This window comes from Leucopleurus acutus, assembly GCF_964270905.1.
Source record: "Leucopleurus acutus genome assembly, chromosome: 11".
NCBI lineage: Eukaryota > Metazoa > Chordata > Mammalia > Artiodactyla > Delphinidae > Leucopleurus > Leucopleurus acutus.
This window is the reverse complement of record NC_139152.1, coordinates 96,364,211-96,370,533: the sequence shown is the minus strand read 5'-3', so window position 1 is coordinate 96,370,533 and position 6,323 is coordinate 96,364,211.

Sequence of the window (6,323 nt, the reverse complement as noted above, 5' to 3'; positions counted from 1 at the left end):
GTCTGTAGTAGGGGGGCAGTCCATCTTGCAGAAGAGCCGCCGGGCCAGCCCTGTGTCATGACCTGGGGCAGACCTGGATGCTTCCTCTGTTGTGGGCATGCCGGCTCCCATGGGACAGCTGGGCGGGTGGTACCCAGGAGGGGCAGCGACCCATAGGGGTCGGGGAGGGTGGTGGGACTCCTGCTCCGGGCAGGGGAGGATCTGAGTTGCGGCCTGTCTCACCTGCCTGGCCCCACTTCACCCTTTACCCGACCTCTGGGCTGCTGCTCCACTGGCCCCTTCATTGCCCCATTGGTGGGCCTGGCTGAGCTGGACGGTGTCCAGAGTTTGCCACAGGCCCTGCTGGCTGCACAGGCAGGGGCCCCTGGGCCTGCCTGGGAAGCTGCCACGGGGCCCAGAGTGGAGGGCACCACCCCTGGGGTCCTCCCCTCTGGCTGCCACAGTGGTGTGAGGATAGCCCAGCACTTCTTACTGCCCCTCCTAGACAGCAGGCACAGGAGCAGAGAGGTCCCTCCGACGTTTTTTAGGGGGCAGTGTGTCTTTATTGGCCATGGACTACTCCAGCATCTTTCTAGGCCGGGTGGCAGAAGCGATGCCCAGGCCCTTGCCCTCCCCTCCTCCCAGCTGATAAAGCAGGTGGAGGTCCGACCAACTCCACCCCCATCTCCTTGCCTGGCCCTGTTTTGAGCTCTGGGGCTGTAGGTGCAACCCTCGGAGAGCTCCCAGCCTGGTGCAGGAGACCATGTGTGGCCCAGAGTGGGGACTGTGGGCAGTGAGGTCAGAGAAGCCTTCAAGAGTGACGGGTGCGAGAGCTGAGTCTTGAGGTTCAAACAGGACTTTTCACAGGTGATATTTGAGAGACGGAGAAACTGCAGCTTGGAGCCGAATAGGGGTCTGTCCAAGGTTTTCTGGCCTGGGTGTTCCTTCCCTCCAGGCCACCCGGGGCTGGCCCTTGTTCCTTCCTAGCTAATGTGGGTCCAAGCTTCAGATCAGACTGAGAGAAGCAGCACAGATCTCGTTTCCTTAACCTCACAACAGGTCGGCAGTGCCTGAGTCCTGGGACCCAGGGACTGAGGAGGGTGCCCCGCCCCTGCTCAGCCCTTCAGAGCAGCTCCAGGTGCAGGGAAGGGCCTGGGGGCCTCTACTTGCTGCTTACTGAGAAAGGAAATTTTCCCCCAGACTCAAACGCCAACCCTAAGATTACACAGGCTCCAGGTCCCTGAGCACCGTGATTTGGGGTCTGCAAGATCACAGATGCCTTTGCCTGGGCAGCCTGTGACCCCCACATAGGAAGGCCTGCTCAGCACCAGGCTATTCCCACTAAAAGGAGCTCAGCTATGGGCCAGGAGCTCACAAACTTACCAATTCCATTCTAAAAGCTCAGACTGGAAAACCCCCAGGAAGCATGGCAGAAGGCACTCCTAGCAGCACTGTTTGATGGCAGGAACCTAGAAGTGACTCACAGGCCATCAGGAAAATGGATCAGGAGCAAAGCCGCACAATGCAACGTTACACAGCAGTGACAGTGCATCCACTGCAGCTCGGCATGCACCGTGCACGCCACGGATGGCTCAATAGTGACGTCGAGTGAAGAAAATCTAACGCCCTTAGTTCAAAAGCCAGTAAATGGAACGTGTGGGCATGTGTATGCGTGTGACAAACCCAGCTTTCAGGATAGGAGTTAGTCTGGGGAGGGCAGGGGACAGGACAGGGTGGAAGCACAGGTAGGCCACCGTCGTGCACCAAGATTCTAAGTGATCCAAATTCATTTGCCTAAGGAGCCATATTTTTTAAAGGAAAATTAAACACAGGAGAGCATTTCTTGACACAAAAAGCACAAGCCATAAGAAAACTTGCCTATTTCAAAATAAAAAGTGAAAAACAATGACCAAAAATACCGTAAAAGTTAACGACAAGGTGAGAGAGCAGAAAGACATTGCGACATATATAACAAGGATTCATGTTGAGAATATACATCCAGTTGAAAACTGGGCAAAGGGTATAAACAGGCAGTTCACAGAAGAGGAGACCTGAAGAGCAAAAAGAAATTATGTTCGGGCTTCCCTGGTGGCACAATGGTTAAGAATCTGCCTGCCAATGCAAGGGACACGGGTTCGAGCCCTGGCCCGGGAAGATCCCACATGCTGTGGAGCAACTAAGCCTGTGCGCCACAACTACTGAGCCTGCGCTCTAGAGCCTGCGAGTCACAACTACTGAGCCCACGTGCCACAACTACTGAAGCCCGCGCGCCTAGAGCCCGTGGTCCACGACAAGAGAAGCCACCACAATGAGAAGCCCGCGCACCGCAATAAAGAGTAGCCACCGCTCGCCGCAACTAGAGGTAGCCCGTGCACAGCAACGAAGACCCAACACAGCCAAAAATTAATTAATTTTTTAAAAAAGGAATTATGTTCAACTTTACTGGAAAATAAGGAAATGTGAAATACAACCACAGATAATACCATTTCAGACCAGACTGGCAAATACGATTAAAAGAGGTGACACCAGGAAAGAGGTGAATCTGGCATGTCTTACACATTGCTGGAGGGATGTCAAACTACTAAAAGCCACTATGGACAGCAATTTGGCAGGTACTGAGAAAGCTGAAAATGCATGTAGCCCGTGACCCCAAATTCCATTTCTAAGGATCTACTTGAGAGAAACTTGTACATGTACACAAGGAGACATGTACAACAGCAGCCTGATGAGGGATACCAGGAAATTAAGAAATAACCAAATGTCCGTAAGTAGAATAGTTAGATGATGGCACGTGTATGCAGTGAGATCTCATGTAGCAGTTACAATGAGTAAACCGGATGCAGAAGCTACCTGTATCCACTGAGTAAATCTTCAAAAAACACTGCTGAGTGAAAGAAACAAGTTTGCAAAATAATATGCACTGTTTGATACATTTTAAAAAATTAATGCCCTATATCATAAAATTATACTACTTCATGAAAGTGGTTGCCTCTGGGTAGAAAGGGAGGAGAATGAGACTACACCTCCTTATTACCTGCGTCTGGGGCAGATTGCGCTCCTGCCTGTGTCCCATGCCGCTGTTGTGGAATATTTATAGAAGGGAATGCTGGAATTACTATATAAAAATGAACGAATTTTTACAATAGGCACCATAGGTGAATCTCACTAAAATAATACTGATTAAAAAAAGCCAGACAGGGCTTCCCTGGTGGCACAGTGGTTAAGAATCCGCCTGCCAATGCAGGGGACACGGGTTCGAGCCCTGGTCCGGGAAGATCCCATGTGCCGCGGAGCAACTAAGCCAGTGCACCACAACTACTGAGCCTGCGCTCTAGCACCCGCATGCCACAACTACTGAAGTCCGCGCACCTAGAGCCCATGCTCCGCAACAAGAGAAGCCACCGCAATGAGAAGCCTGCGCACCGCAACGAAGAGTAGCCCCCGCTCGCTGCAACTAGAGAAAGCCTGCGCACAGCAACGAAGACCCAACAAAGCCAAAAAAAAGCCAGACATAAAAGGATAAACACTGGGGACTTCCCTGGTGGTCCAGTGGTTAAGAATCCACCTTCCAATGCAGGGGACGCAGGGTTCGATCCCTGGTCAGGGAACTGAGATCCCACATGCCTCGGGGCAACTAAGCCCGCATGCCGCAACTACTGAGCACTCACGGGCCGCAACTAGACAGAAGAACACGTGCTGCAACGAAGATCCCGTGTGCCGCAACGAAGACTCAACACAGCCAAATAAATAAACAAATATGGGGGGTAAAAAAAAGGATGCACACTGTGCAATACTGTTGATAGAATTTGGTGAGCGAAATAAAGCACATGCAGAAGTCTGTGTGTGAGGACTTCCCTGGTGGTCCAGTGGTTAAGACTCCGCGTTCCCAATACAGGGGGCCTAGGTTTGATCCCTGGTCAGGGAACTAGATCCCACATGCCGAAACTAGGACCCGGCGCAGCCAAATAAATGTTAATAAAAAGTCTGTGTGTGATGTGACACTATTTCTTGTTTGTTTGTTTGTTGTTTTTAAAGCCAAGAAACAGTAATGAAAGCTGCATTTCCACCAGAAACACAGATCTAAAGTATCATAGGATCTGAAAAATCATAGCATACATAAAGGTTTTAAATGTTTGCTATGGTCTAGATGAACTATTTCATTTTTTTAAAAAAAATGCACATGTCCCCAGGGAGATAAGTATTTAGGTATTCTTTGCAACACTGTAATAACAAAATTGGATGCAACCTAAACGTCCAAAATTAATGAATAAGTTGATACACTTATACAGTGGAATACTATACAAGTCAAAATGAATGAATATAACTAAGAAGAATCAATTTAGATAGTTCCCTGATGTTGAGTGAAAAAAACAGATTTACAGAATAATTTATGTACAGTGCTAAGCAATGTATGTAAATGTATTATAAGCACAAACAGGGCAGAGTTAACTGTTCTTGAGCACCTACTATGTGCCAGGTGCCTACCTTAACCCCCAGAGCAACCCTAGGAGCTAGTTACTGATACTCTGTCTTTTCACAGAGTAGGAAACTGAGGCTCGGTGAGGTGCAGCCCTGCCCAGGGACACAGCCGGAGGAAGCCTAGGTCTGGGACCCACTGGCCAGCCCCTCGAGGCCCCTGCCTGCTCGGCCGGTCCAGGGACTCGGGTCTCAGGCCTGGGCCAGGATTCTGAGCAAGAAGCCCTGCAACTTCAGCCGCTGCTCCTGCCATGCCCGCCCCTCACTCACCTCACAATGCCTCCCATTCAGCCCTGTCCCCGCTGCCAGGTCTGCGGGCTGGGAGGGGGGCTCCCGCTGGCGTCCAGGCAGGGACCGTTGCCAGCCTTCCCCTGTGCTGCATTTCCAGGCTGGACTGGCCGTGCGATCGGCATGGCGGGGTGAGTCTTTGGGCCCTGCGGTGGCAAGGTGGGTTAGAGAAGCTGAGTGCCTCCAGGCAAACCCCTGCCCCTCTCTGGGCCTCTCAGGGGCTGGGGGACAGGGGCTCTGGGATCTCCCGGGGCAGAGATTCTCCAAGGGTCTCTCCGAAATGGGTTCCGAGGAAGACGGTGAACGTGGCCGCTCCCAGGAGCTCCCCTGGGCTAGTCCTCCAGGAGCCTGTCTGAGCGCTAGGCAGGCCTGAGGCCTGGACGCTTGTCCTTCAGGGATCTGTCCCCACACCCCCGACCTGCCCTGAGCCTCAGCCTCACTCCAGCTCTACAGGATGCCACCAGCCCCAAGGCCGGGCTGGACCCTGGGACCCCAAGGAAACTGAAAACCGCATGGTGACAGCCAACCCAGTGAGTGGAACACGGGAGGCTCAGGGTGGGAGTCAGCCCAGGGATCAGGAAGGGTTGCTCAGAGAGCTGAGGACAGAGGGAAAAGTGGTGAGGCAGAGAGGAGGGAGCTGCTTTGCGTGCTGATGGTGGGGGAGCCCGGGGTGACACTGAAGGGTCTGAGCGGGTACCAGCTGGAGAATCAGGAGTCAGGATTTCCCAGCAAAGGCAGTGAGGAGAGGCTGGAGGGATTTCAGCCGGGGGTGTCAGGGCCCGTCTGTATCTTGGAAAGTTCCCTTTGGTTGGTGGTGAGCGGAAGTGGGGAAGCCAGGAGTGCCACCGTGGCGCGGCCCTCCCTGTGGAGAGGCAGGCGGTAGTTGTGAGGTAAAGGGGTCCAGCTGGGTATTGGGTAGACGGGGAGTGGATGGACAGACAGGAAAGTGGACAGACCTTGCCCAAAGCACAGCCCCAAGGCCATACCCGCAGTTCCCCCCATCCCAGGCCAGGCCAGCGGGGTGGCACTAAGATGAAGAGAGGACAACAGACGAATAAACAGGAGAGAAGTCGGAGCCCCTTGCTTGCCTGTCAGAGTGGCTCTGACCAGCCATTAAGGCTCCTCAGGGCTTTCGGATCCCACGACACCTGGTCTCCCAAGTCGTGCCAGCCCTGGGTCTTCCCCTCCGGCTGCCAGGCTGTCTTCTCGAGGTGGGTGCCATTACGCTCCCTGCCACCACGGTGCTGATGCCACTTCCGTCTGAGGAACGGCTGATTCTCTCTCCACCGCCAACCTCACCCTGGGAGGACACAACTCCCCCTGGACCCGGGGGCTTCTGCACAGCCTGGGCACACCTCTGAACTGCATTCGGCAAGGCCTCACTGAGCCACTGGCAGACAATCAAAGGGACTTGCCAGGTTGCCTTTCTGAGCCTGTTTCCTCTGGTATAAAACAGGGATAACAATGCAATCTATGCTCTGGGGAGGGGTTGGAGGCTCAGGGTAATGACAGCTTCCCTGGGGCCAAAGGAGGAAGACATCTGAGGGGCTCTGGGACAAGAGCTGGGGCTCAGTGAGTGG